At 36.2% G+C, this 16,733-nt stretch overlaps 1 long non-coding RNA gene across 3 annotated transcripts in view; it reads left to right on the top strand.

Moving 5' to 3' along the window:
* LOC121315443 overlaps positions 1-16,733 on the top strand; it is a 121,275-nt gene that overhangs the window by 72,913 nt on the left and 31,629 nt on the right. For all 3 annotated transcript variants that reach the window (XR_005950267.1, XR_005950269.1, XR_005950268.1), the window contains one exon: positions 12,258-12,357. This is a non-coding gene — a long non-coding RNA (uncharacterized LOC121315443). The remainder of the gene's footprint in view (positions 1-12,257; positions 12,358-16,733) is intronic.

The raw sequence follows: 16,733 nt of genomic DNA, 5'->3' as shown, positions 1-16,733 counted from the left end.
TTGTCACTGCAACCTGTATTCTAGCAGGGAAGCACATTTTATTTGAGACCCTGTAAGATTTGCATAGTTTAGATTTTGATTTTGGGATTACCAGTAGTCTTTCTTTCTAAACAATTGAGAAAAATAAATTGAATCCACAACTTTTCAGGCTGATCTCGGTCAAACAGGTAAGACCAATTGAGAAATGAATCTCATTCACTTGGGGAAACAGGAAGGGGGAAGGAAACATGTTTGTTTGAGAATGGGAGGGAGTTTAGCCAGGTCAGGGTTTAATTGAACTGAACAGGGATTAAAAACTGGAACCAGGTGAACCCCTAACCCCTGATCGTCTTCACAAAAGGGGCATGGGATCTTTAATGCCAGTGGAGTTGACAGGGTAGAGGGAGACACCCTCTGTACACAGCAGAGGGTGTCCAAGGCCTGATCGCTGGTGACAGTGTGGATGACAGTAGATAGTATGGATGCAATCTGGTAATTTACTGATGCTGCAATAAGAACAGTAATGTGTGTGCTCGTTCGCTCCCTGAGTGCACAGGGACAACAGTGCTTGTGCTAAGGGTTGCCTCCCCTCACCCTGTTGATCTTTCCTGAGTCTGCTTAGGAACCCCAGACACCTGGCTCAATGGCCTTTCTGACAAGCCACAAGGAGTTCACTTTTAGACATCAAACACTAACAGTGCAGTGCGTTTAACAGTGTGCACCCTGAGCTCTCTGACAGCAGCACTTTGAAGTAATAATTGCAAACATGGAATATATACAGTGTCTACAGTAAGTATTCATCCCCCTTGGACATTTTCACAGTTTGTTGTGTTACAACCTGAAATCTTGATGCATTTAAATGGGATTTTTTTTCCTTTGATTTACACGATCTACTCAACACTTTCAAACTGTGAAAACATCCAAGGGGGGGTGAATACTTCCAACAGACACTGTATATTAGGGCTGTCAATTAATCATAGTTTTACTTGTGCGATTTAACATGTTCACTTCTTCTCAAAGAGGTAAATTTCTTTAACATGCATTAATTGCACGTTTGTCTGTTGTTTCTTGACATTTACTTTTTTTTTAAACTTATTTTTGTATTAATACACTGGGATTTTGTCAGCATCTAGTGTGTTTGTGCACTGCATCGATTGTTTCCTGACTTCCCCTGGTAACAGAGGGGAGGGGGGAGTGTTTACCACTGTGCAGTAAGCGTCTGTGAGAGATATGAGATATAATTAAAGAACCGTGCCGAACGTAGCATCGCCTGTTTTGTACAGAATATTCTTCTCATTAGTGAAATTTGACTGCTGTTGCAGGTACTTTTTTTTTTTTTTTTAAATAAACACGTCTTTATTTACATATCGGTGAAAAATAAAAAGTTTTTTGGTATATTCATGTGGACAGTCTATACATTACCAGGACCTGAAAACGTATCAATTCATCTCAACCTGACAAATACTGTCACCAAAAAAAAATAATATAATCATATATAATAATGTACATGTGTGTGTGTTTTTATATATACAGTTTTTAATGTGGTTTAAATTATGCTCATACCTACAGATTGATTACAGATTGATATCAAACATTTATTAATTTGTCAAAGGAAGTTTACTGTTATAAGACAGCACAACAAAATGAAACGGAGAGCAATGCCTATGATCAGTCTAATGACTACTTAGATTTTTTATAAAAAAAATAATAATAATAATAATAATAATAATAATAATAATAATAATAATAATAATAATAATAATAATAATTATATATTATAAAGGAAACTGATAAGAAAAATATTACAGTATAATTTCAAAATGTATTAAAGGTGACATAATTCCACTCTGATTTGACATTAATGACTTAGCAGTTAGAACATAAGAAAGTTTACAAACGAGAGGAGGCCATTTGGCCCATCTTGCTCGTTTGGTTGTTAGTAGGTTATTGATCCTAGAATCTCATCAAGCAGACTCCCCAGTAATGTAGTTCCAGACTCCCACGATTTTCTGTGTAAAAAAAGTGCCTCCTGTTTTCTGTTCTAAATGCCTCTTCATCTACTCTCCATTTGTGACCCCTGGTCCTTGTTTCTTTTTTCACGTCTAAAAACTCCCTTGGATCGACACTGTCAATACCTTTTAGAATTTTGAATGTTTGAAACCGATTGCCGCATAGTCTTTTTTCACAACTGAATAGATTCAATTCTTTTAGCCTGTCTGCATATGACATGCCTTTTAAACCAGGAATAATTTGTGTCGCTCTTTGAACTCTTTCTAGAGCAGCAATATCCTTTTTGTAGCGGGTGACACAATATTCTAGATGAGGTCTTACTAATGCATTGTAAAGTTTTAACATTACTTCCCTTGATTTAAATTCAACACTTTTTACTGTACATCCAAGCATTTTGTTGGCCTTTTTTATAGCTTCCCTACATTGTCTACTGTAGATAAAGACATTTCTGAGTCAACATAAACTCCAAGGTCTTTTTCATAGATCCCTTCCTCAATTTCAGTATCTCCCATATGGTATTTCTAATGGATATTTTCATTGCCTGCATGCAGTACCTTACACTTTTTTCTATTAAATGTCATTTGTCTGCCTAGTTCTGAATGCTGCCTATATCATTTTGAATGACATTTGCTGCTGCAATGGTGTTTGCCACTATTTTTGTGTCATCTGCAAGTTTGCTTACTGTACCAGAATCTAAGTCATTTAATGTAGATTAGGAAAAGCAGAGGACCTAATACTGATCCCTGTGGTACAGTACTATTTACCACGCTCCATTCTGAGGTTTCTCTTCTAATCAGTGCTTTCTGTTTTCTACATGTTAACCACTCCCTAATCCATGTGCATGCATTTCCTTGAATCCCTACTGCGTTCAGTTTGAGAATTAATCTTTTATGCAGGACTTTGTCAAATGCTTTCTGGAAATCTAAATAATCCATGTCATATGCTTTGCAGTTATCCTTTGTCGATGTTGCATCCTCAAAAAAGTCAAGCAAGTTAGTTAGACACGATCTCACTTTCCTAAAACCATGCTGACTGTCTCCATATAGGTAATTTTCCATTTTGGATCTTATTATAGTTTCCATAAGTTTGCATATAATAGAAGTCAGGCTTACTGGTCTGTAGTTACCTGGTTCAGTTTTGTTTCCCTTTTTGTGGATCGGTATTACGTTTGCAATTCTCCAGTCTGTCGGTACAACCCCTGTGTCAAGAGACTGCTGCATGATCTTGGTTAACGGTTTGTAAATAACTTCTTTCATTTCTTTGAGTATCTCATCCGGCCCAGGGGATTTGTTTATTTTAAGAGCTCCTAGTCCCTTTAACACCTCTGCCTCGGTTATGCTAAAGTTATTTAAAAATGGTTAGCAACAGGTCGACATGTGGGGCATGTTGTCTGTTTCCTCCTTGTGAAAAGTAATCATTTAATTATCATCTCTTAGACATTTGACCTCCTCTTTGAATGTTCTTTTGCTGTTATAGTATTGAAAAACACTCGGAACTGGTTTTACCCCCTTAGCAATGCTCATTTCTATCTCTCTCTTGGCCTTTCTAACTTCCTTTTTGACTTGTGTTTGCAGTTCTGTGTACTCTTTCTGTGTACTTTGTTCTCGGTCCCTATTAAACGCTCTGTAAAGTGCCTTTTTTCTCTGAATATATATTTTTAATTGATCTATTAAACCAGTTTGGCCATTTTGTTTTAGATTTTGATTTCTCTACTTTTGGGATGTAATTGTTTTGCACATCTAGTGCTGCATGTTTTAAAAACAGCCACCCTTTTTCTGTGGATGTTTTCTCTATTTTATTCCAATCTACTTATGTTAGTCTCTGTCATACCTTCATAGTTTGGCTTTCTAAAGTTGTAAACCATAGCTTTAGTCATTACTTCATATGAGACCAAATGAGTCTCAGAACGGCAACCAATTTGAATCAGCTGTTCTGAGCTTCAGCCTGTGATCAGAAAGACACGCAGCTGTTAGAATTTAAGCTGCAGTAATTTCCCAGTTTACTGTATTTTCTGATAAAAGCAATTCAAGATTTAATTCTTCTTACTTCTTCTAACTGCTATGTACTTCTCCATGCTGTCACTCCCAGTTGGTTCAAACAATTTAACAGCAAGTGCTGGAATTTTCTGTATAATTCTGTGTAAATAAATATAAAACTACAAAGGGGCAACAATATTAATCCAGAAATAGGATAGCATGTTTTTTTTATACTGGGTTGTTTTTTCGGTGATGATAATAATAATAATAATAATAATAATAATAATAATAATAATAATAATAATAATAATACAGTACAAATTTCACTTATATAGCGCTATTCATGCAAGGATGCTTTGCAAAAGAAAAAATCCTGTGTCTAATACAGTGTCGAGAAAAAGTTTGTGAACCCCAATGAAAATTATGGAGATTCCATTGTTTTACCACGATAGCCACCTTGAGTCAAAACCAGTCTTTTCTTAAATATCCAATATGGTTTATATTAACCAATTCCATGTCTTTTGAAACAAAATGATGTATGAATTAGACAAACAATGAGTAATTAAGATTCATAGTATGTGAAAAAGTAAATGAACCCCTGGTTTTATCAGCTCAATTAAGGGAATAATTATAATCAGATGTTTAAATAATTAGGTAGATCTTCAGTGCTGAGTTTGGGAGGCCCCATCCTATATAAAGATCAGAAACTTTGTGAGTTTGGTCTTCACCATACAGGTGTGTGGAGACATGTCATGCCACGATCAAAAGTAATCTCTGAGTACCTCAGAAAACCAGTTTTTGATGCTCATCAGTCTAGAAAGGGTTACAAAACCATTTCTAAGGATTTGAGGTTCCAACAATCCACTGTCAGACAGATAGTCTACAAATGGAGAAAGTTCAAGACCACAGTCACTCTACCCAGGAGCGGTCGTCCTAGCAAAATCTCTCCAAGAACAAACCGGAAAATCATCAAGGAAGTCACAAAGAACCCCAGAGTAACATCCAAGGATATGCAGGCCACTCTCGCCTTGACTAATGTGAGTGTTCATGACTTAATTATCAGAAAAAGACTGAACAAGAATGGTGTTCATCGAAGGATAGTCCACTGCTCTCTAAAAAGAACATTGCTGCCCGTCTGAAGTTCGCCAGAGAGCTAAACCTAAACCCCATCGAAATGTTGTGGCAGGACCTGAAGCGAACTGTCCATGCAAGGTAGCCTTCAAATGTCACTGAGTTGAAGCAGTTCTGTAAGGAGGAATGGGCCAAAATGCCTCAAAACTGATGTGAGAGACTGACCAACAGTCACAGGAAACGCTTAGTTGAAGTCATTGCTGCTCAAGGGGGTGCCACCAGTTCCTGAATCTAAAGGTTCACATGGATATTGAATAATTTGTGGATAAATAAATGTTGAAAAAGTATCATGTTTTTGTGTCATTTGTTTAGTCAGGTTATCTTTATCTACTATTATCAAATAACATTTTAGGTTTGAAATATGTGAACTATGTGAAAATCCTAAGGGGTTCATAAACTTTTTCTTGGCACTGTATATAATCCAGCTACAAATAAACAGACCCAAGCAAATACGTTTTCAAAAAGGATTTAAAAGATTCAGTTGTGCTATCATTCCTGATATGAATTGGGAGCAAGTTCCAAAGACTAATTACCTTGGCTCTGACAGAGTTCAAACTAATTTTAGGGACTGTCAGATTAGCATTTTCTGATCTCAGGGAACAACCAGGGACATATGGGCTCAGCAGATCTTGAAGATGAGGAGGTCCAAGACCATGTAAGGCCTTATAGGTAATAAGACTTTTAAAAATAATAATAATAATAATAATAATAATAATAATAATAATAATATTATTATTATTATTATTATTATTATTATTATTATTATTATTAACATAAGTAATAAAACAAACGAGATGGATGCAGCAATTGTATCAATTAAATATGCAATTAAAATTTATAATTGCGAGATTAATCGCAATTTAATTTTTTTAATGACTGGACAGTAGAACCTAATTTATCTATACCCCGTTTATCCACGACTTCAATTACTCTCGGCTCCCTGGCGAGTTTTATCTCTGAAATACAGTACATTATTGCCAATGTACATTTAATGCCCACAGTGCACACACACACACACACGCATGCATCAGTCTAGCCTGTGGAGGCGCTACAGATGTGAGGATTCATGTCTTGGTATGAACAGCAGAAGGATTCTATAAAATGAGTTCTCCTGAGGCAGTTACTTAGTGAAGCCCAGCAAAAATATTTTGCCTCATTGAAACAAAAGACTATAATGGACTTTGTCAAGGTTCAAAAGAACTACTTGCAGCAGTGAATGGTTTAAAAAAGCTGTTACATAGCACTTCTGTTGCTATGTATTTTGTTGAAATGTAAGACAAGTTTAAATTACACAGATGGCTTGTTTAAGTTAAATTCCTCCCTGCAGAAACGTGTGGGAATGTGGCTGGAGCCGTAAATTGAATGAATGATTAATTAGGCTCCAGCCACAGGTGTATAAAAAGGATGGTCATGGCTGTTGGAATTAGTGATGGTGAAGGTACAGTACTGTGCCATGTCTTGTATTAGTTGTTCTGCAGTTGCAGTGTTTTCCAGGGGAGTGGATTTTATGTGATTTCAAGCAGGTCCTGTTCATCACTGCACTAATTCATATGATTCCAACATCAAACAGATTCTCCATGGAAAGAGTTTGAGGGTCATCTTTGATCCTGATCTATCAGGAGACTCATATGAGGGCAGTTACTAGAATAATGCTGCTAGAATTCTGACTAAAACCAAGGAAAGTGATCATATTACCCCTGTTTTGGCCTCTTTACACTGGCTCCCTGTGCAGTATAGAATCCATTTTAAGATGTTGCTGTTAACTTACAAGGCTCTGAATGGATTAGCACCTAATTATCTGCAAATCTAGTATCTTCCAAACCGCTCTCTGAGATCACAGAATGCGGGGCTGCTGGTTATTCCTAGAGTCAACAAAAGCAGCACGGGAGGTGCAAGGGCTTTTTCTTGTAGAGCTCCTAAATGATGAAATGCTCTGCCTTCGATTGTCAGGGAAGCTGAGACTGTTACAGTTTTCAAGTCAAGACTAAAACCACACTTTTATAAAATGGCTTTCTTATCTTAGTGGGTTTTAATGCAACTTTAAAATGGCTGATTTTGTATTATTATGTGTATACTGGTCTTTAAATGGCTTGACTGTGGCATTTTTATGTGTGACATGCTATACAAATGTATTGTGGTTTATTTTATTTTTTTCTGCTGTATAAAAAGCACTATATAAATGCAATAAATAAAATAAATAAATAATTAATAAAGAATCCAGGGATGTAGAACACATTTTTCAAATTGTGAGCAAGTGCAAGTGAAACGGTACCTCATCCCACACTAAAGAACTTTACCCAGCCTACCTTGTTTTTCAATCACCCCCCTGGGCCCTCAGTCAGAATGTGCCTGACAGCAGCCTGTCAGATAAATTAATCTTCAGAGTGGGTGGACTGCATATGCAGACCTTAAAGGTTTGTGGTTATTACAGTTTCCAAGAACGTGAAACCCATACCAGCAGGATGCCAGGTGTCACTGTAATTTTTATTTTTCGTCTAGTATACTGATGCACGCACAGACCATAGATATTGTAATACTGAAACGCTGCATAAACAAAGGTATGGTGAAATATAGAGGCACTAACGGGGTGATGGCCCATATGTTTTTTTTAGAGTTGCCTGCAGTCATTTACACTGGGGTACTGTTTGCTAACGGAGCTTCCTGCATTTATAGGTACCTTAAAAATCGTTTTATATGTCGCACTGGCGCAAAAGTCGCCCCCCCCTTTGAGACTTCAGTGTTTTAAGATACTTTTTTTTTTTTTTTTACAATTTATTTGTTTCCTACATGCTCTACACTGACAAATAAAGATACACAGGTTTAGTTTCAAAATAACCCTTGTTTGCAACATTTTATTCCATTAATAATTTAACAGTGTTGTTTGGTTTTTAGTTAAACTGTTAGAAATTATTAGTTTTTCAAAATTTTTAAAAGTAATAATTAACAGAGCATAAAATCAAGTTATGCCTCGCACATCACATCTGTATTAAACTACCGGTATTTTATTTGAGCTCATCAAGTACCCAAACAAGTTCAAGAACATACCTTATTTGCTTTACTGAGCATTTCTTTCCAAAACCACGCTTAGACAATAGTTCCCGCTGCATTGTCTTTTACAAATTCGTTGTATTAATTCAGATTTAAAAGAAAAGTATTAAACAGTGCTGCTTCATCAATTAAAAAAACAAACACACAAACAAAAAAAAATCAACTAAAAAGTGCGTCGTTTAATAACTAGTTTTTTAAAACATTTTGGTGTTGCATACAGTGCAGTACAATTGCATTCAATTTCCAGCTGTACAAATACATTCATTGTTTTGTTAATCAGAAACATATCCAATCACATACTTTCCAAGTGTACCACTGGTTTGCACTGACATATAGAATAAGTTACAGCATGTATTAAAGTTATTCAAAGAAAATTCCATTCAAAATAAATGTTTTATACTTCATAAGCTATTGTGTTAACACTAAGTGAAGCAGTATAGCTGTGATGTTTGAGAGGAGGTGTCAGGAGTCTGAAAGCTTGCGTTTAACATTCAAAATGACTAAGGGTATTAAGAGTAAGAAATTCAAACTTTTAATTAGAACAGTGGATTTGTGTTTCTACCCACCAACATGACTTGAATGCTGTATATCCTGAAATAAATAAATCAGGTTGTTGACAGTTAAGTTTGTGTGAGCCATAACCATGGCTGTAACAATCAGTCAGTCAATAAATCAACTTATATAACGTTTTTTACGGTAGCTTATTTTTCCTGGGAGTGACATTTAATAAGAAGCTCCTTTACTCTGGTGTGTTTGCACTTTAACATTGCATTCTTACTGTGCACATTAAAAAGGTTATGGCAGGCTGTGGTGTGTAATTTGATTTGGTAATTTTGATATTTTAAATATTCTGAGACAATGAAATGTTTTGTCTGAGAAAAAAAATAATTCCCTATCCTTATATAAAGCGATTCTGTCAAGCACATTTGAAGTTGTAACCTTTATCTGTCTTTAAGGAGGCATGCATTGTATAAGGAGTGTAAAAGCCATTTGTTTTATTCTACAGACCTCTTCACTTGCTCAGCTACTTGGTGTTTAGTAAATGTCAGGAGTGTCCCAAGTGGGGTTCAGCTGTAACCAAGCTCGTCATGCTGATTTTAAACCATTGACACAGAAAAGTTTTATTACACAAATTGTTAAAAATGTTTTATTATGCTAATTTCAAAATACTGAAACGCTTCAAAAATCCTGTCTGTATGAATTAGCAGGACATTGTGTGCAAACAGCAGTTTGTTGTTTCAGTGACTGACTGGGGCTTCAATTCTTCAGTGACGTATTGTGTTCACAGATTGGCTGTTTTACTTTTTGCAGTTCAATGTGACATTTTATCGGGTGCAATACCATGCTAAAAAATCAGTCTGCTTTGTTGAACTTTTGTATCTTTTAACATTTGCAGTTTCAGTTTTCCGTCTGGTCTCGGAAATGGCTGATATTAAAATATATAGAATGGGTACAGTCATCATTTTTGATTGATTTGACCCGATGTCCCTGTGGCAGGACAGCTGAGTCGTAATTTTCCAAGACCAGTATGCAGACAGGTACTGCAGATGAAACCGCTGCTGCGCGTGTTTATTCAATGACAAATATAAATAAAATAGGCAGGCAAAAACCACAGCTCACAGAGCCAAAAAAATAATAATCTCCAACTCAAACAACACTGACACCCAAACAGTCACTGTGCTTCCTGCACGCGTAGCAAATAGCAATTGTTTTCTTTTCCTTTTGTTTTACTTTATTTTTCTCCTGTTACTCTCTCCCACATACCTCCTCTGTGTACACGCACCCCGATCAGCCAGCCATGGTTTTTATACAAGTGACCATCTCCAGATTAGTAATAAATGAATCAATCTGGAGAGGGGCACGTTCTGCTTGAGATATGGATATCTGCGTGGTTGACAGCCACTCTTAATTCACTGCCAACCACACAGTCTCAAGAGATGTCTGACTGAGATGAGCTGCTACCATCGCCTCTGCAGGACCACATTCAAACCAAACAATAATGCATTTTAAATAATAATATAATACATTTATCATAACAATACATTCACCAGCAACCCATTCTTTTAAATACCCCCACTATAACACATTTAAATCATACTATACATCAAGACAAATCGCTACAATACAACACAGTTATTAGCAAGGTTTTGCCCTGCCCCTATTTACACACAGGGCTTTTCTGCCCTGCCAGTCCCTCTTCATGGCGTCAGATTGATGCAAATGGCAAACATGTCATTATTTTAGAGAGGACTGCTTGGTTTTGTTCACAAACATGTCTCCTTCAGAGATCCTAACCTTCTCTTATGTTGATTGGTAGCTCTGAAAACAACTGCTTACACAGTGACCTTAAAAGGTCAAAAGAAGGGCACACTGGTCCATTTGCATGCAGAAGGATCAGGAAGAACATGGGTTGCAGCTATAAATCTGTAAAGTTAGTTTTCTTTGTCCTGCATTAAAGCCTTCAGCCCAGTTTGTGCTTCCACAAACTCTCCCTGCATCTCTCCTTTTTGCTTTGTTATTTGCTAGCCTCTATTAAACCTACATTGATACATACAAGACAAAGCAGTTTGCTGTGGTAGGAAAGAAAGATGGACTTTTTTTATTTTTTATTGAAGCAATATTGAATTGTAATTTATGTCAGATTTGGATTGCTGAAATTATCCTTTTTTATTTTTTCTTGGTATCATCACAGTGAATCTTGTAACAACAGTATAGATTGCTTTCTTATGAATCCATCTGGGGACTAGCAAACAGGAACCTGAGTAATTTATTGGCATTCCCTGGTCGCATTTCCCAGTTTCTGATCATCATTACTATGGCTCTTATCTGCTACCTCCTACCATCAGCAAAGTGCAGAAACCCAAAAATAGGATTAATGCCTGTGTCACGTGATGGGAATATTCACATCAATCTCCTGCCCTCTACACACTTTGGTATTTTTAAGGAGGTTACTGTTGCCAAAGTCCTTGTTTATTTATGTAAGCTGGTTTGTGTGTGTACATACAGCTGCTACGGATCAGAGCAGTATGCTCACACTATGCTTCACAAGAGAAATTGTCAGCTTATTTTTGAAAGAATGAAGTTGTGAATGTACTCGTTGATATGGTATGCTATATATTTGTTTCTAAACAGCGGGAAGCAAGACTAACAGATAATGGTAGTGTTCTTATTGAAGGAGATCCATTCCATGCTGTTTCTGAGCTGTAAGAAAGGGGTTTTGCATTTCCACCCTATTGATACTTGGAAACTTGTAATAATACCTAAGCAGTGCATAGCAATTGATGCGGTTTGAAAGAAACCCAAATTGCCTCTATTTGATTTGTGGCTTGGCCTACTTTAACAAATGATTTAAAAACAAAAACTCCCTAGTTACAATTAATGACTGAGACACCGTATAATTTCCAGAGGTTTAACTGTCTGATTGTAAAGCCTCAAACAGCCTATTGAAGTTCCCTATTAGCTTGAGTCACAACAGCATCAGCAGCGACAGCATCATTGAGGTTTGCCAACATACAAGAAACAAATACGATTAATAGACTACCATCCATATCTTCTGTCTCTGCACAGTGATTTTATTAATGTATTTATTGTATTTGTATAGCGCCTTTCATACCATGGTGTCTCAAAGCTCTTTACAGAACGTCTGCATCATCATAGTTCTTCAGTGATCTTCAACAGGAATTCATTTTTCAGTGACAGCATCAGCATTTGGCACAAACTCTTGGATTATGTTGCAGGCTGAATTCAACACTTGGGGCATTTTCAGACTGAGTTGTGTTTTACCTCCAGATAGCCTGGAGTGTTGCTATAGCACCCACTGAATGTCATGTCCCATCTTTCTGACTGTTTTATCTCATTACAATTGACAAAGGTTAGTCAATCAAAACGAACCATGTACAGTAGTTACTGTGAAATTACAGACGCATACCCAATATTGTGATTTCTTTAGAGACGCTACCAATAAGAGAGAGAAGTACAGTGGTTTGTTTCTCTAAAGATTTGCCCACAGCCCTTGTTTAAAGGTGACAGGCTCATTAAGTGTTGTAGACATGGGAAGTCATGGCTGCACAATACACAGTATGTTTTTTAAACTACTTTTCTGGTTTCTTCTAGAAATACAAGCCTGGCAGATGTGATTATATATTGAAATGGAAACTTCCTATCCTCAACTCTGTGGATTTTCGTCTTAAAATAACAAAAGCAGGAGGCTAGGGTAAGTGTTGTGCTAAAGGGAATGTTAATATCAGCTATCTTAAGCATTCCTTCTTTATTTTAGACACATTTAATAAGAGGGACAAATGCAACAGATTTCTCATTTAAAAAAAAATGTAATAATAATAATAATAATAATAATCAGTTATTTCAACAAAAATATATTTAAAAAAAATAAATAATATGCATCCAGTCTTCATCTTTACCTGAAAATAATTTTAGTTTCATGCAGAATAGAATTTCTGATAACATAGTTTTAATATGATTCATGCAGAAAATGCACCATGGTACTAAAGCTATGATTTAATAATCCTAAATTATAAACAAGCAGTAATATAACCATTAGTTGTATACAATGATTAAAAAAAATAAAAAATCAGCTGGCATATAAGAACTTATTGAAATATTCTAGTTACACACTTTGGAGTTCATTGTTCTGTGACACTGTACCATCAGTCATGCTTATATGACTTAGCATCTTATTAGTGACTAACTGTCCTGCTTAGCCTATTATAATGACATCCCTCATTTCAGCAGCTGTTCATTATACACTGTTCAGCATGTGGCACTGATGGCAAGCCCGACCACATCTCAAACACAAAGTCTTCTTAATGAGACACAACACCTTTTTTTTCTTTTTTGAACTTGCTTATTAGTACCAAAGTGCCTCATCCAGGCTAATCCAATTAATTAGAAGGTAATGGATGTGCTTGGCTGCCAGCTACACAGATGGAACTAATACAAAGTCTGTTTCAGTACATTGTCCACATACAGTGATTCTAAGTGCATTTATGAGCATGCTTGTGTCAATAGAGCACACTGTTGTGACATACAGTATAAAAGTGTATAAAAACCTATGAACCTTCATCCACCAATCAGGAATGTCCATTACAGGCCTACACTATATATTTAGAAAATGGATCAGATTTCCTTTAACCTGATTGGTCCATATGAAGTAAAGGCCCTTGAATGTATCATTCAAACTGTGTTTAATCTCTGTTCCAAATCAATCTGCCAGAAAATACGTAAACACAGTATTCATTTATATATTTTTTACACGCCCTCTGAACTAAGTCTTCCTCCCCACTATATGATCAATCTATCTATTTAAATTTTCAATCTATCTCTTTAAATTTAGTGTAGCAAATGTAGTTTGCTGTCAACGACAATACACTAAACACATGAGCAATAGCAGCTTGTCTCCGGTTTGGATAAAAAAAGTGTAGAAATTGGATACAGACTGATTACTTTCAGCAACCTTTTTACAACATATCATAATAATAACAGATAATGTGCTTCCTCCTCTAATGAAGGCATGCTACTTTGAATACACTTTTTCAACACAAGCCCTAAACAAACAACACGATCAGCATTAACACATGTCGTCTATTTTTCATTACTGGGAAAAAAAAACTAATATTTTTCACTTTTGCTAATAAATTTTTATTGGAACCTGATGGTAATTTAAATGCTGAATCTTTCACAAATAAAACAACCTACACTCAAGCTGAAGGCTACCAGACAACATATGGAATTCTGAGCAAACCACATTAGTCATCATATGTTGCGGAAAATTTTTGTATTTATTAGCAACCAAAACTAGTGCTGCATAAAACCATGGTAAAAACAAACTTTCTTTTTATTTTTTAATGCAGCCATTTTCTAATAGCAATAGAGCCCTCATTAGGAGGGCTTTACCATTTGGCAAGGCCCATCAGACGGTAAAGCCCTCTTTGGGATCTATTGCTAAAAAGAGATACAATGTCTGGCTTTTCAAAAATAAAATTGTTAGTCAACCAACATGGTAATGTTGTGCAACGTGGGTTATATTGCTTAAATGTTCTTTGTTGGAATCCTTCATAAAGAAACGCATTTTAAGAAATGTTGTTTATGTTCTCTCACTGACTTTCAGATTTCAAAGAACAATTAATGAATTGTTATCTTTTTATTCCTGTTGGAATGCAGAATCTTTTCCAAACATTTTGTTAAATTAAAATCTTGGGAATGACCACCACTGTATTTTTAAACCAGAGTAATGTATGCTATGGGGTAGATGTAAGGATATGTGCAAAGTGATATATGGGTACAAAACCCCCATAAATCGTGTTCAGCAGCTGTAAAGTCTGATTTTAGTGGCTGCAAAAATTAATCGTATATAAAGAATGGTGTTCATCTGGGATCTGGATATCTGGATACTAAGCAGACGCAAACATTATATTGTGATGTAAGGATTTTGCCTTGCACTTGTGCAGTTGCTGACCCTCCAAAAACTTTACATCTCATTTTATAAGGTTCATGCCATTGTAGAAGCAAGTAACTAAGAGCTGTATAAAAGCACGCACCTGCAGAAACCTGCCATTGGCTTCAGGATGGCTGCTGTGGTGCACCTCCTAATGTGGCGACACTTGGCTCTTGTTAAGGAGAGTCAGGAACATGTTTGGAGGAGAAGGGCAAGATGAAGACGACCCTGCTTATTCAATCCCAGGATCACTTTGTTTGGGAAGCCGGAGGATGTGGTGCTGAAGCGTTATCGTCTCACTCCGCAGGTCATCCTAGACCGAATAGCTCAACTGAGGGGTGAGCTGGATCCCAGCATCAATCTAGGGACCACCATCCCTGCACATGTGAAAGTGTTCCTTGCGCTATTACTAGGGATAGCCCAATCCACCTTTTCCAGTGCTAGATACATTTCTGGATGACATGCTGAAAAGGGCAGACAATACATATCATTTCCTAAGGATACTAGCATAGCTGATATTGGATGGGGCTTTTTCAATAAACTCAGTTACGTGCCAAATGACCTCAGCCGTAAGGACTCTCCTTTACAGAAAACTTTTCTTTTCTGTGTGCTAAGAGGACTTAGCTGCCCTTCCTCTGACATATACATATATTTATATATATTTGTATTTTTTTGCTCCACAAATGTCATACAGTGCCTACTGCTCTCTGTACTCCTAACTCTGCAAGTGCGGCTGCTAAATAGACTGATGTGCTCATTGAGAACCTTGTTATAATAATTGTGGATCATCATTTGTTCGTGTTGAGTAATTTGCATTGCTCTTAAGCTTACATAGGGCGCAGTGCAAAATAATTGCCTGGCTGCAATGCAATTAGAATTTTCCATTTGCAATTATTTGCACTGCGCCTATACTTACACCTATCCCTGCCATTATTGCTTTTCTTATGAGATGCAAACTGATAACAAAGATAACCACATTAGTCTGGAAATGAAAGGTCAATTTTAAGGAATATGAGCATTGCCATAGACATGCTCCTAATTGTTCCTTTGATGTAAAATGATCACAGTTTAGATATTTAATATAGCTTTTTATTTTTGTAGGTTTTTTTTTTGGAGAGTTTTATGATATTTTAATTATTAATTATAACGTGCACAAGGTTTAATGTTCTCCGGTCCCAACCAAAATGTGAGTGTTCAGGTCGCTGTAATGCCTGGCTGTGATGTTTCCTCCATTCCACACTTAATGCTTTCCAGTGGATTGGCAGCCAGCTTTAATTGTACGCTGTACCTTATTTAGTGATTTATTAAAAAACTAATTATAATCCATACCAGTACCAAACTTTAAACCAAATCCCAAATTATCTTTAGGATATTATGTAAATTTATAGTAGAGTGGCTGCTGGAAGTCAAGCCCTAGCTTTTTTTCTTGAATAAATAGGTGTTATTATTCACATTGGACTATTTAAATAATTAAGTAATTTTTATTATATTTTACCTAGCTTTTAATTGAGCATTTTTATTCTTTCAAATTTATCAAGGCCCTGCTTTATTGCAACCCCCACAAGCAGTTTTAATATTTCATGATTTTAATGGTGACTAAACAGTACTTATAGTCTCATACATTTCATATCTGAAATGAAGGCTAAATTACAAGCAGCAGATAAAATGCTGAGATGTATTAAAAAGAATAATTAAAATGGGATAAAACTGCAACTTGCATGGTCAGTGTTTAGTAGTTTATATACAGCAGAGTCAAGGACGTCACCAAATTGTAGGTAAACCTAGCACTGGGAAGGTCTGAATCCGAGATTTGAAAATGCTTTGTTCCTGACAGAGATTGAATTTTGAAAACAGACAAACAAAACGGATTAACACTACATGAAACAGACACTAACAAACACAGGACAAACAGACAAACATGGTGAGCTGCTATTATTTACTTTGATTATTATTACCTCCATCTCCAATCCCGTTCTCCAGTCACCGAACACACAACCCTGAGTGAGTGAAAGCATGTTGCTTTTATGCAGCTGTACTGAGACTCAATTGCTAATCAATCATTCAATTGGAGTCTCGGTACAACTGCACGTGAATTAATAAAAGTGCAATTTCCCGTGCTCACATATTATTACATTTTA

This window comes from Polyodon spathula, chromosome 5 (genome assembly GCF_017654505.1).
Source record: "Polyodon spathula isolate WHYD16114869_AA chromosome 5, ASM1765450v1, whole genome shotgun sequence".
Classification (NCBI taxonomy): domain Eukaryota; kingdom Metazoa; phylum Chordata; class Actinopteri; order Acipenseriformes; family Polyodontidae; genus Polyodon; species Polyodon spathula.
This window is presented reverse-complemented; position numbering and strand designations above follow the sequence as displayed.